The sequence below is a fragment of the Vespa mandarinia genome, chromosome 3, assembly GCF_050613455.1.
Source record: "Vespa mandarinia isolate Hongniang chromosome 3, ASM5061345v1, whole genome shotgun sequence".
Taxonomy (NCBI): Eukaryota; Metazoa; Arthropoda; class Insecta; order Hymenoptera; family Vespidae; genus Vespa; species Vespa mandarinia.
Window position 1 is genome coordinate 10,517,501 of NC_140812.1, and position 15,000 is coordinate 10,532,500.

At 41.9% G+C, this 15,000-nt stretch overlaps 1 long non-coding RNA gene across 1 annotated transcript in view; it reads right to left on the bottom strand.

Moving 5' to 3' along the window:
* Positions 1 to 3,635: 3,635 nt before the first annotated feature.
* LOC118445069 (uncharacterized) overlaps positions 3,636 to 15,000 on the bottom strand; it is a 40,041-nt gene continuing 28,676 nt past the window's right edge. The window contains exon 6 of the long non-coding RNA XR_004839141.2: positions 3,636 to 4,180. This is a non-coding gene — a long non-coding RNA (uncharacterized LOC118445069). The remainder of the gene's footprint in view (positions 4,181 to 15,000) is intronic.

Below are 15,000 nucleotides of genomic sequence, written 5' to 3' on the forward strand. Positions count from 1 at the left end.
TCTCATTCATTCTCTTTCTCTCCTCTTCTCTTCTCCGAGTAGATCAAACTCTCATGTTGTATAAGTACGTATACCATCTATGTATCTATGTATATAGGTAGGTAGTAAGTACATACTGTTTTCACACACTCGTCTATAACAATACACATTTACTTACATACGTGTAAGCAAGTACACAGGTTAAACTGGAACTAGCCGCGGGGTGAGAAATTTAGAGGGGGTGTAAGAAATGGCGTTATGGTAGGGGTGATACAAATTGGTACAATTTGCCAGCGTCACGTAGATGACGCGTGTGGTACATATGCCGCGGGCGCCATCGGGTAGTGGCGCCGGTCCTGAGGGCTTTTCACATCATCCCCATGCATCGAACTCTCTCTCTCTCTCTCTCGTTTATATTCTCTTTTTCGTTTTTTCTCTTATGAAATTTTTTCACTTTCTTTCTCTCTTCATTCCAAGAGTTCCAATACGATTTGACGCAAATTAGTTTTAATGGCTAAAGAGAAAAAGAGAAAGAGAAGAAAGAGAGGGAGAGAGAGAGAGAGAGAGAGAGAAAAGTCCTCGTCTCTTAATGACTTTTTTCCTTTCTTTTCTCGTCTCTTCTCTTTCTTTCCTCTCTTCTGTACTCTCTTAGCGAAGCCGAGTCGACGGGAATCTGTCGACCCCATGGGGCCCATCGAATGCCTCCTCTTCTCGCAACTTTTCGAGCCACGATTACGAAAGAATCTCAAGGACCTGCACAGGGCCGCTTAATCGTCCTTCTCTTCCATCTCCTACGTGACGTTCACGGAGATTCCACGTGTGTGTCTATGTAAATACTATATATATATACATATATACATATACATATGTGTTTGTATGCGGTTCGAATAAAGACGTAAAAGATTTTCAAGCTGAGACTTCAAAGTGACTGAGCCGTTTATTTTCAAGAGGACCCCCGATCGGGTGATTCTAACCGCGGGCGAGGATGTTCCATTAGACGCTCGATCGAACGAGTTAACTCTCTCTCTCTCTCTCTCTCTCTCTCTCTCTCTCTCTTCTTCTGAATGTTTTTACATTACGCTTCGAACATTCTACCTTACCTTTTCTCTCTTTTTTCTTTATACTTTTTATCCACTCTCAGGTCTCTGCTCTTTAGGTTATCTCTTTGCTTTAAAAAAGGAAGAGCATTGGTTTCAAATGTTACATTCTGATATGTTTTACTAATGTTTCACGGATGGAACAGACGAATGGATCTTGTATAAGGTCTAATTCTCTCTCTCTCTCTCTCTCTCTCTCTCTCTCTCTCTCGATTTCTTGGTACGATCTTCGTAAACGACGGAAGGAGTTAAATATTTTCCTTATCGACTGCTCGGAAATTTCAATATGTATCGTAATAAGTAAATTATGGACCGATAAGTCGAGTAGTCTCGATGCTGTACGGCATGCTAATTTAATTTCATTCTCTCTCTCACTCTCTCTCTCTCTCCCTCCGTTTCTCTGTTTTCCTTCGCTCTATCTTTCTCTATCCTCGTAATGTGCAATGTATCGTCGTACGGAGTTCAACGTGTAAGCGACCCTAATGTCTCATGGGACTGTCGGCACACGTTAACTTTAGCTTATCGCGATTGAACAGAATTAATGGTGATACCTATAGCGACGTTTGAATTCCTCTCGGAGCCGTACCGTCTCGTTACACGCTACCTACGTAGGTGTCGACTGTCAGCCTGATTTGATAAGCGCAAGCGCGAACTCCAACGCGATTCAAATCTCGGATGGTTCGATTCGACCGATTTCAAATTCTTTATCGTTTCCTCTCACATCCGTCTTTTATTTTAAAATGTATTAACAATTTTATATTTATTAAAAATTACCGAGTAATTATTGATATTTCCTTTTGTTTCTATATCGCGTTAAAATTACGAATTATCGAATCGGATATAGAAATTATACGGAACGATGAATAGATATGAAGTAGTATGAATTTAATCCCGGAAAAGCTTGTCGCCGGCTCATAATTTGAATTAAGATAACCGGACGCGTGATTCAAAATGGCACGCGTAATCGCGCTACTAACTGCCAGAGTAACGCGTACATTCACGGTATATCATCGCGAGGCACGCGTGTTCCGTGTGGATCGACCAATTTGTATAGCCATCTTTCTCGCTCGTAATTAGATATATATATATATATATATATATCCACATATATACGTTTCCATCGTGCCAGGGAGAGATCTCCGACGACTAAATTAATCAAATGTCATCTCTCTCTCTCTTTCCCTCTTCCTCTCTCTCTTTCTCTCTCTCTCTCTCTCTATCACGTTCGCCGTTTAAAATCCAACGCATGTAGGATTAATTCAACGATGATACGGAAGTTTATTTATGTTAAAACGTCATGAAATAACGAGCGCCACGGAAGAATCGTATTCTCGCACGCCCGATTTCGCTGACGATGTAATTTTCTCGATGCGATTGTAAATACGAGGATTATATGCGATCTCGATCGGAAAATTAAACAACGAAGTATACTCGCAGATACGCACACCGTAGATCGATAAAATTATAAGCCATACATTACGAATCGATTTTGAACGTAGATATTTATGATGTTTTGAATTATGTTCGTTTGCGAAAGATAAATAATTTTTTTTCTTCGCGAATGCATGCAAAATCTTTCTTTTTTCCTTTTTCTTTCTTTCTTCTTTTTTTTTTTTCTTTTTTTTTTTCTTTTTTCTTTTTTCGTATTTTTTTTTTTCTTATTGCAGACAAAAAAGACATCGACAGGAGATCATCGAGAATGATCGAGAAGAATTCGTAAGAAAAATTACGTAAGTATTCCATGCGCGTTTTACCGCGTGTTACCGCTAAATAACGCACGAGTATCCACATCGAAAGGAAAGATAACCATAAAGTCACAGCCGCGCCTATGCTCGCGACGCGACGCCGACGACGACGAAGACGACGAAGATGATGACGAAGATGACGACGAAGACGACCAGGACGACGACGACGACGACGACGACGACGACGACGACGGCAACCACGACGCTTCCAGTCGTGCTGTACACGACGAGAATAATTCAGTAAGAAAAGTAAGAGAAGTGTGTGTGTGTGTATGATAGAGAGAGAGAGAGAGAGAGAAAGAGAGAGAGAGAGAGAGAGAAAGTGAGAGATATGTGGAGAAACTTTATCTCTCTTTCTTTTTTCTTTGGTATGGCCGATAGTAGTGACCACCGTTCGCGATGCAATATTCATGGACTCGCGAGGCACTTTTACGAATTTTTCATTTACCTCTCCCTATTCCCTCGGTCTCTGGACTACCATTTCGTAAGATATTTCGTTTTTATTTTACACTCTTTTTTCTTTCTCCTTTTTCTCACTCTCTTCTTCTTTTCTCTTTTTCTTTTCTTTTCTTCTTCTCTTTCTCTCTTTTTTTTTCTTTTTTTGTTTTTTTTTGTTTTTTTTTTTTCTTGTCGATCGATCTTATCGATCCTTTTTTTCGTGTACCGACAAATTCTCCTTTTACATTGAGTTTCGAATAAAAATTAGAAGGTTGAGGGGAACGGTGGGGACGAAGAAAAAAAAGAGAGAGATAAAGAAAAGAAGGTGAAGAAGGTTGAAAGAGAGATGGGTGGGATAGGGTGGAGGAAAAGAAGGAGGAGGAGGAGGAGGAGGAGGAGGAGGAGGAGGAGGAGACGGTGGAGGAGGATAGACGTCGTCGTGCCCTTCGTCGTGAAACATGCTCCTATGAATCATACCGGTTGGTATCTGCGGACGACAGAATAAAGAGGACGCTCCGTAAAGAAAGAACTCTTAGAGGGCTAACTTCCTCCCCCTCTCCTCTTTCTCTTTCTTTAGTCTACACCTTCTTTTCTCTTGAAAAGTTGCGTTCTTCTACCAAGGACAATCCCAATAGACTCATCCTCCTCTCTCCTTCACTTTTCTTCATCCCACCGTCTTTCTCTTTTATCAAACTTAAACAATGGCATGCAACTTTTGTCGCCATTCGGGGTTGCGTTATTGCAGATGGAATTTTCCCATCCGTCGTTCTATCCGAATACGACCTGGCGCCCTTCCACGTTCGTCAGAAATTTCGTGATCGTAGCGCTTGACTTCCTTCAAGTTAATGAGCTCCTCGAAGGTAATCCTTTCTCATCGACCGGAGAATGAAGCGAAGCAAAGATCTTCGAAGTTTCCTTATGCTAAAAATGAAATCGAACATGAGTTTCCAAGTTTTTGTACTTTTTTTTAGTTTTGTAACTTTTTTGCGTTATATATACATACATACATACACACACACACACACGAGTACGCTACATATTCGCGATATATTATTAACTTCTTATTTTTATTTTCTATTTCTTTTTTCTTTTTTCAGATATCTATCGTATCGTAATAATTTTCTTCGACAGGACTAGATCACATCGTATCTATCGTTAGAAATTTGTGATAAACGATCATGCTTAGTCGCAACTTTGGAAATTTATCGTCCCATTGTAACCACGTCCGATAGCGTGCTAGAGATAAGCTTACAAAACGCGTTGCACAGTACAGCGTCGATATCGAGAGACGAGCAAACATTTATCGAGGGAAAACAAAAAAAACCACACACACACACACATATATACAAAAAAAAAAAAAAAAAAAAAAAAGTAACACGCGTAAAAAAAAAGTTACACGCAACAACAACGTTTCAACGGATCCAGGTCGAAAGCGATTGCTGCGCAAAGTCTATTAAAATACATCAATACCTTTTTATCGAGAGGGCATTGGATTGGTACAGTTTAAACGATCGAGGGATATTTTTCGTTGTCCGTTGTTGGTAGAATAACGCAGTACAGTATGTTTCGTTTACCATTTCATCCGTTTGACTACGTTCGTCGATACGTTGTTAATTTTACAATCGGCGCGCTTATGTGCGTTGGGCTAGAGTGGATTGAGGAGGAGGAGGAGGAGTGTGGGTAGGTTGAGGAAGATGGATAGATTCAGGGTAAAATAGACATTGAGAGAGGGGATAGTATAGTATCGAGAGACTCGTAATACAGCCTCAATTCATGTAATACATCATTGATGGAATGTTACGGCAGCAACAGAAACTACGGAGGCACTAGCTGCGACAGGATAGTATCGGTTCATCAGACAGCAGCTAACAGGAATACGTTTTCTCTCTCTCTCTCTCTCTCTATCTATCTATCTATCTATCTATCACTATCTCTATCGTTCTCTCTGTCGTTCTCTCTTGTCAGAATCGACTCTGGCAAAGCACCGTTCTATTTCTATTTTCACCTCTCGTGAATTAATCATATCCTATTTCCGGTCGATGCACCGCCGCCAGCCAACGATAGTCATCGATTATTCAAGAAAGTCATCCAACGAAGCTTCTATCAAATGGTTCTGTCGTCCGATTCACAATATACCCGTCACTGATAAACGTTGATAATACTCAAAGTTTCATCTTTCTTCTCTTCTCTTCTCTTCTCTCTTCTTTCTCTTTTTCTTTCTCACGAACGTGTCGGCGACCAATAATTAAGACTTCATGAGCATGAAAGGAAGACTCACGTAAAACGTGAGACCTCGTCGTTTTCAAACGTAGTCGTTAAGGGACGATTCTTTGCTCGTACGGTTTGTCCTGCTCTCTGGACCTTTCAGATCTTTCTAGGTATATATTGGGAAAGCAAAGAAAGGAATAAGGTAGATGGGTGAATATACTCGTGTAACCGGAACAAAGAGTTCGAGGGAAAATTCTTCCTTCGTATTTCCTGGTACTCGATCGACCTGGGAATTATCCGGACTATTACAGGTCTCCTGGCTTTATGTAAATTATATCTCTTTATTTTAATAACGAAAGTCCATGGTTTTTTATGGAAGCAACACAGGTCGTATTTTCTTTAGCTTTGGGATTACCTGTCTAATGAACTAATACCAGATATATTCTTTTTTCTTTTTTTTTTTCTTCTTCTTTAATTTGAACATAGAAAGATAGCTTGGACAGTAATACAGTAATATATATTATACATATATACATACATACATACATATATATATATACATATACCTATCATTCGATGGCGTAATTCGGTGGATTGCTCGAGGCTAAACGAGTTCGAAGATCAACAAGTTATCGACGCTACTCGACGATCGTGGCCGATTGTGGCACACACGGTTAAATCTCTCATCGTATTCTACTCGACGCATAGCGTAGCTGGCTGCTGGATCCGTTGTAATCCATCCACAAGCAGGAAATTACAAAATTACCATCGTTCCGGAGGCAAGAGCGAAACCAGTCGATGAATCGGCCGGACGTTCCCTTGGCTACCGCACTTTATTACGAGCTACTCGTTATAGGAGATACAACTACTCGTTACAAGGACTTAAGGTTCGTAAACAGCGAGTAGATGAAATAAGTAATAGGTATGGGAAGGAACGTATAAATAGGTAAACGTTAATAACGCTTATTAATTAGGAGTAATAATTTATAAAAAAGGATAACTGGTTGATGGTCGTTCGTTAGGATGGAATCACGAGTGGTGGTCCAGAAGAACAATTGGTAAAAAGGGAGAATAAAGAGAGAGAGAGAGAGAGAAAAGGATTGAGGGTTTGAACTAACTCTAGGGTAACGGTAACGTAACGCCGTTCTTCTTAGAATGAGAGTTAGGGTGGCTTTTAGGGTGAACTGTAAGTGGGGCTTGCATAAGTAATGACGTCGTCGCGTTACGCATGGCACCCTGGGATTCCAAAGGACAGAGAGAATTTCCGCTTTGGTAGTAACAGCTGTGACGGGGCTCACGGTAGCTCAGGCTAAGCCGATCGGCGAAATCCGTAACGTCGTTCGCTCCTCGTTACTTTCGCGATACTGCCGCAGAATCCGAACGAATTTTTCCGTCATCGACTACGTTTCCCTTATCTTTCATTCTTTCTTTCTTTCTTTCTTCTTCTTTTCTTTTTATTTTTTTGTTCTTTCTTATCTCTTAAACTACTTCAATATTATTATTATTAATTTTATTATTATTATTATTATTATTATTTTATGTAGATACTTAAGCGGTTAGATATAACATAAGCATTGAGTTGATTTCACGATGTAAAAGAAAACATTCTCGCGTGCGTTAGAGCGCGTGCGAGGTAAACGACGCGTCGTAAAGCCGCCTCGTTTCGATCCGGTCGACGGGGATCTGACGGTCGTTTCGAAGCGAGCCGAGCCCGCCGCGATTATCTCTCGCTCATCTCGCGTAACACGATTTGTAACGACGGCCGAACAGCCGGGTGGCCGTGCGACCTCACTTTCTGTGATTAATGAGGAGCACCGATGATTTAGTACTCGGTTTCGCGTGTGCACACTCGTCGAGTACGCGCCGATCGCGTGACTCGCTTGCTAGCTCGCGGAAGCCTTTCGAAAAACGCCGAGTCGATAGCGTTAACGATACTTTTGAATCTGGTATCGCCCTTCGAAAAGCCCTAACTTCCATTCTCTCTCTCTCTCTCTCTCTCTCTCTCTCTCTCTCTCTTTCCCTACAGGCGGTGATTATTATTAACGGAACACCTAGACTTCATTCATAAAAGAGAGAAAGACAGAGATAGGCTCGAAAGAACTCGTGTCGGCGAATTCGTCATGCTTATGCCTATGACTTTCCTCCCTTCTTGCTTTATCTTCGATCTCCCTATTACGTACAACTTCTTCTTTTTCTTCTTATTTTTTTTTTTCTTTTTAATTCTCACTTTTTCTTTCTTATTCTCTTTTTCTTTATTTTATATTTTCTTTTTTTCTTTTCTCTTTTTCTTTTTTTTTTTTTTTTTATTCTTTTTATCTTTTGCACGAGCCCCACGCTCGAAAGGGTCGAAAGGTGTCTACCTTCATTCATTTTTCATTAATCGGACAACGGTAGGATTTTCATGAATTTCGTAGCCTCATCGGTCTCATGCAACTTCCTCCTGAGAATTAATCCACGAATCTTGAAAGTGATCGTGCTATAAGATAGTATTTTGTTTCTCGGGACTTCGATTACGTAAGGTGGTTCATTTTATCGGGTAAAAGGGACCTCGAAGGAGCGGACAGCTTAAGATCGTAAAAAAAAAAAAACAAAAAAGAAGAAGGAAAAGAAGGAAGAAGAAGAAGAAGAGGATCGAGACGGCTTTTCGTTCCAAGTCGAGGGAAGTGGAGTATGAGGATGAGAAAAAAAGAAAAGAAAAGAAAAGAAAAGGAAGAGAAATAAAATAAAAGAGAAGAAGGGGAGTAGGAGTAGACGTAAGGAACTGTACGTCCGCATACATTAGTCCTGCGACCCCCGGGGTCATCCCTGCAATTTTGCGCCGGTGGGACTCTGAACGAAAGAGAGAAAGAGAGAGAGAGAGAGAGAGAGAGAGACCTTTCTACCGAAATTTTATTCCTCCTTCTTTTTTTTTTCAACGTAGACAACTTCTGTGCAATGCGTTCGCGAAGAGACAAGGATTCTCTCTCTCTCTCTCTCTCTCTCTTTCTTTTCCCGTTCATTTTTTTTTTTTTTTATTTTCTTGGAATCGGATAAATACGTCCCAAAAAAGGAAAGAGCACAAGCAAAGATGTCGTAACTTGTCGACTTTACTTAGAAATAAAAATTTCCGATGTCGGCGAATTACGTCTCCTTCTGTCCGCAGTTAAAAGAAATTATATTCATTCGCCTCGTTTCCCCCTCCCGCCCCCCACCACTCCTCCCTTCTTTTCCTTTTACGGTCGAAGATTAAACTCTTGCGCTTGCTCGCTCGTTCCTACGCTTGGTAATATAGGAAGAATTATTAAATTTGCTGAGGGATAGAGAGAGAGAGAAAGAGAGAGAAAGAAAGAGAGAGAAAGAGAGAGAGAGAGAGGCTTCAAGGATCGGATCGAATCGAAAACAAGAACGTACCGTCGATGAATCACGACCGATCGTAAATTTTCTTTCGGCATTATGCTACCGACATATACCTTGCATGTTACATTTTCTTTCGTAATTTCATTTTTTCCATCTTTTCTTTTCTTTCCTTCCTTCTTCCCTTCTCTTCTTCTTCTTCTTTTTCTTCTTCTTCTTCTTCTTCTATTTCATTTTCTTTTTTCTTATCTTATCTTACCTACATATCCTGACAATACGACGATATTTTTTTTACCAAAAGAAAGGAATATAAACTACTACCGGTATATCAGACTAGAACGTTGATGTGCGTGCAAATGGTCCTCGTCTTTTTCTTTTATTTTTTCGAGCTTTCCTCTCGTCTTTCGTACTTTCGTTTTCCGCGTGCATCATTCGCGAAGTAAAAGCTCTCCTTCTTTAAAGAGACTGAACGAGAGCGACCGAACGAACGAACGACCGAACGAGCGAGCGAGCGAGCGAGAGAGAGAGAGAGAAAGAGGAAGGAAGATAAAAGAAAATAGCGGAAAAAGGAAGGAAAAAGAAATGCCTCCTAATCGAGGGATTCTCGATCAACGTCCTGTGCCGGAAAGGAATCATATTTTTCGCGAAGAAAATGGACGAAAGCTTTCCTCATCGTGTCCAAGCTCGATCGTTCTCTCTCTCTCTCTCTCTCTCTCTTTCTTTCTCTCTCTCACACCTTCATTTTGTATCCCTACGGAATAAAGACGAACAACGGCCATCTTCTATTTTCTCGTTGAACCGAGAAAAGCTTCCGAAACGGTGGAGGCTTCATTTTTTGCTACGAATTTTTTGCTACCTGCAAGCACGCCAGTCTTCGCGGTGATTTTCGTCGAGGTTGTCTACTTCTCCCTCTATATCTCTCTGCGGGATTGATAATGCGACAGACGACGGAGGGATATCCCCAACGCCCAACCCCAACCCATCCGTCGATTATCGTCGAGGACAAATCCAATGGAGTTCGGGGGATGAGTGGTAAGAGGGGATGGGGATAGGAGGACGGAGGAAAGAGTAGTAAAGTGGAAGACGGAAGAGAAAACCTCGCGATGGTGACGGGGGCGGAGGGAGGGTGGGAGGGAAGGGGTGGTGGTTTAGGAATATACGTGGAGAAAAACTCTTGATGGTGCCGGAAGAACGAAGCGGACGAGGACTATTATTTATCCGTCCGAGAAGAGCGAGAGAGAGAGAGAGAGAGGGAAAATTTCTTTTGGAAAGGACAGAAAAATAATCGATCGTCCTTAATTCAAGAGGTTGAATCGCGTTTGTCGATCGATCGGATATAGTCTCCCATCAGGAATAATTATCGTACGATCGTTACCGTTTGTTAAGCTTTTTCCGATAAATTTCTTATTTTGCAAAATCACATATGTCGTAATCAACGTCGATTTAACGTCATAATCGTAATACTCGCGTTTCAATTTCTCCATCTCTTGGAATTTTTCACGATCGATCGGATCGTGGTATAACCGCGAACCTTGAATGAAAGGAAGAAAAAAAGAGAGAAAAAAGGGAGAAAAAAAGTGAGAGAGAGAGAGAGAGAGAGAGAGAGAGAGAGAGAGAAAAAATCCAATTACAATTCATCGATTAGCTTAATCGACCACACAATTACATTAAGAGAGATGGATACGCTTTGGCTCGTCGATAAGCCGATCCCGCTTCGGCAATTACGTTAAAACATTCCTCCTTCCACACACCCCCGCCCCCCACCCGTGCTAGTTCTCTTTCTTTTTTCCTCTTTTCTTTTCTTTTCCTTTTTTTTTTTCTTTTTTCTTTTTGTACTCTTTCTTCTCTCTCCTTTTTTCTTCTCTCTTTTCCTTTCTCTTTCTCCTCCTTTCTTTCTTTTTGGGTTTTTTTTCTGCTCGGCGCCCCGGCGAAAAAAAATAAAGTAGTAGATATCGCTGAGAAATCGAGTCAGCGGGCGAGCACATGTCGTGCGATGCAATCCGATGGAAAGAAATACGCGGCGAGAAGAAAGAGTCGTCGAAGATGGAAGAGGAGAAAGAAGAGAAGGAGGAGGTAGAGGAGGTGGACAACGACGACGACGACGACGACGACGACGACGACGACAACGAGAAATCGGACGAAGAAGGAGAAAAAAAAGGCAAAAAGAAGAATACGAGATAAAAAGAGAGAGAGAGAGAGAGGGGAGAGAGAGAGAGAGAATATAAAAGAAGCAAGAAGCTTAGGGAGTTAAGAAAGATTCCGGGGGCACGATGACGAGGGCCGAGAGTCACGAGCAGTTCGGATTAAAAGTTCGCCGAACATCGGCGAGCTCGATCGCCATGGTCGAGAGCTAATTAATTGCAGAAACGGTAGAGGGGAGGAGGAGGAGAAGGAGGAGGAGGAGGAGGTGGAGGAGGAGGAGGAGGCAGGATGGTTCGAGGTAGAGAGACTGCCTTCAAAGAAAGAAGAGTATGGGTAAGAAGAAGAAGAAGAAGAAGAAGAAGAAGAAGAGGAAGAAGAGGAAGAGGAAGAGGAAGAGTAGGAAGAAGAAGAAGAAGAAGCGACCACAGCGAATGCTGAAGTTAGTCAATAGTACTAGGAGTCAGGATAGTAGTCGGTTTACTTTTTGCCTGGACCTTTGCGACATTCTCTCTCTCTCTCTCTCTCTCTCTCTATCTGTCTATCTCTATCTTTCTCTTTCTTTCTTGTATTCCTTTCATCCTCATTCCTCAGTACTACCACTATCATCAGCAGCACCAGGAGCATCGACATAGGCAACCGATGGCGCACCACCTTTGCCTTCTTCGAGAAGAACTCTCCACCTCAGACTCCATGGCACCGACAATGGAGAGCTCGCATTGTCTTCGTGGTTTATCGCTTCCTTCGATTGCCAAGTACACGCCGTCGAGTCGAGTCGAGTCGAGTCGAGTCCACCCACCCTCTCTCTTTCTCTCTGTCTTCTGGCTAGCTTTAGTTTCTCTCTCTCTCTCTCTCTCTCTCTCTCCCTTTCTTTCTTTCTTTCTTCTCGACGTACCCCATGATTCTCTGCAACTCATGGTGGTCGTCGTGCTCGTGCTCGTGATCGTCCTCGTGGTCGTTTGTGCGGGTCTGGACTGCAGCCACACGCGCTCGAAACTTTGCTTTTTCGACGGTCCCGGAGCTCTCAGAGGCGAAACAGCCTCTTCCTCCTTCTCTTCCTCTTCTTCTTCTTCTTCTTCTTGTCCTCCGCATCGTCGTCGTCGTCGTCGTCGTCGTCGTTGTCGTTCTCGACAAAAACGGAGAACGTCCGTTGGGTGACTCCAAAGCGTGTTCTCCGAATGGACCGAGAAACGCCATGGTACAAGGAGATACCGTGGTTGGTTAGGTACTCAGAGACGTCTGGACGTTTCTTGCCAACAAGAAGATTTCAAGGCCAGGATAGTTCTAGTCCTTTGCGGAAATCTCTTGTTTCTCGTATATTACGTGTATACGAGGAAATCTGAATAAACGATACTCTCGGTTTTAACAGGTATAGATTCAACATGATCTATTTTATTATCCAACGTATTTTTTATTTTACATTTTTTACATACCCGAGAGAACAAGAACTTCGTATCCCATGAATTTTCCTCGCAAGGGAAGATTACATATATACCTTTGAAATCTCTCTTTCTCTATCTTCCTCTCTTTCGCGATTTTTCTTTTTCTATTTCCTTGTTCTTTTTTTTATTTTTTAATTTTTAATTCTTAATCTTTTTTTTCATTTTCTTCTTTTTTTTTTCCCCTCCCCTTTCGACGTGATCTCCTCGCAAGAGATCACGTATCCGTGAACGGATGCTCCTTCTCATGGATATTCCTGGAAAACGTTAACAAGAAAGCCGGATCTAATCTTTCTCTCGTCGAGGCGGCAAAGCCTAATGATGCGCGTAGCGAGCGATATCTTCTTCTCTTCTCTCCATCCCTCTCTATCTCTATCTGTCTCTCTCTCTCTCTCTCTGTTTTTTTTTTTTCATTTTTTCTAGATCTGTCGGAAGAACGAGCTTTTTGCGATAACTCTTAAGACGGCACATATACGAATCTCTCCTTAGAGCGTACGCCTTCGTACTCTCGTTCACTTTTCTCATTCGCTTTATGAACGCAAAGGTCTAGTCCGACGTAATTTGTATTTTCGGCGTCGTAAACACGTCCGTCGCGTATCGCGAACGCGTCTCGTCGCGTATTTCAGGGCCCCGTATATAAATCCGTTATTCAACACACCATTAAGTGCCCGGTCCCGGTGAAGAAGGAAAAGAGAAGAATCAGGAGAAGAAGGAAGAAGAGATAGAACGAGAAGGACTGGTTGACTCGCAAGAGAGAGAGAGAGAGAGAGAGAGAGAGGAGACACGAGAGGATAGATTCTAGCGCTCGTAAATCGCAATTACGAAGCGGCGCGCTTGAGAATTTGTCGCGCGGCCATCTAAGAAGCTCTCTCTCTCTCTCTCTCTCTCTTTTTCTCTCTCTCTCTCTTTCGAGTTCTTGTAGTCGAGCCGCGAAGTCGAACGCACGCGAGCGCGACATTTCGACGTCGTGGACCACCGTAGAGAGTGCGAGACCCGTCTATGCTTTACGATCCTATCGAGGATTCTTCGTTCCGCTCGCTGGACCCGAGCCTGAGCTTTCCTTCTAAACTCACGACACAGAGATATTAACTTAGGCATACCAAACTTATCCAAGAGAGAGAGAGAGAGAGAGAGAGAGAGAGAGGGAGAGAGAGAGAGAGAGAGAGATGGAGAAAGGGAGAGATAGAGTTAAAGGATTCGATGGAATATCAAGGCCAACGGAAACGTGTATTCGATGTAACGAGCGTTCATAAATTCCCTTTTGCTGCACGTGCACCATGCAGCGACTCTCGTTTATCTAACTGGGATAACTCAAAGGATAGACTCACCGGTCCATGAGAACTTTGAGATTAGATTAGCTATGCAAAAGGTGCGAACAATAGGATTTATTTTCATCCGTGTTCGATTTCAATTTATCTTTTTTTTTTCTTTTTTCCATTTTTTCTTTTTTTTTTTTTTTTTTTTTTTTTACAAGCAACGAGAGAAAAAGAGAGAGGGAAAGAGAGAGAGAGAGAGAAAGAGAGAGAGAGAGAGAGAGTACTGGGTTTCATTGTTAACGTTTTTAGATTATTTACGATAATTCTTAAAACTTTTATCAAAAAAAAATTCGATGGTATTCGTTTGAATCATTTTTAATCGTAATATCAAGCGTCGATCGCAGAGTACGATTTTAATTTTTTCCATTCAATGGTAGATAGTTTTGATTGTACGAGAAGCAGTGAATGAGGGAGTGGAAAAGAGACAGAGAGAGAGAGAGAGAGAGAGAGAGAGAGAGAGAAATGGAAACAGGGAGAAATTTCGAAACCACAATTTGCAAAGCAAAGAGCATGTATATTACTCGAAGGTTTAGCAAGCCTCGTCTCGACGGTCTAATCTCATTATTTCGCGATTCCGCGGGATAGTCTAGTCGTTTATGACGCATACTCGTGGCGAATACGTGCCGGGAGATAATTCGAAAGGAGACAAGGATGTCTTCTTCGTGGGTCGTCGCCGACTGCCAGACGTAGTCGTTACAAAATCAATTAGGCAAGACATTGGTAAGATGTGAGTTTTGATGGATATGATAAAAGCGACAAACATCCCTTTAGTTCGCGCGTGCCGCGATGCAACCATTATTGGTTAAACTGAATTACGTTTTTTTTTCTTTTTTTTTTCTTTTTTTTTCATTCACGTTTCCTCTCTCTCTCTCATTTTCTCTCTCTCTTTTTCCTCTCAACGTTTTCCTTTCTTCTCTTATTCTTCTAGACGCTTATACTTTTTTTCTCATTTCCAGACAGTGAAGCCAAGTAATTCACCCAGTGAAAAGAATATCAGATGAAAAAGCTGGCTTCAAATATTTGTATCTAGTGGACGAAACCAGACGGGACAGGGTAGGAGACGGTACGGGACGACAAACTTTAAGTATACTATTCCTTCTTCTCAACGTTTTCTTTCTCTATATTATTATATCGCGATAGGACTTTAAAGAAGTCGAGAGAGAGAGAGAGAGAGAGAGAGAGAGAGAGAGAAACAGAGTCCTCTCTTAATCTGTTCGCGGCGTCTGACCGACCAAGATGAATTATGAATGATCGTAAACGTCGAAATGCTCGTGAATTCTACCGGTCGGTTCTTTGATTTATCACG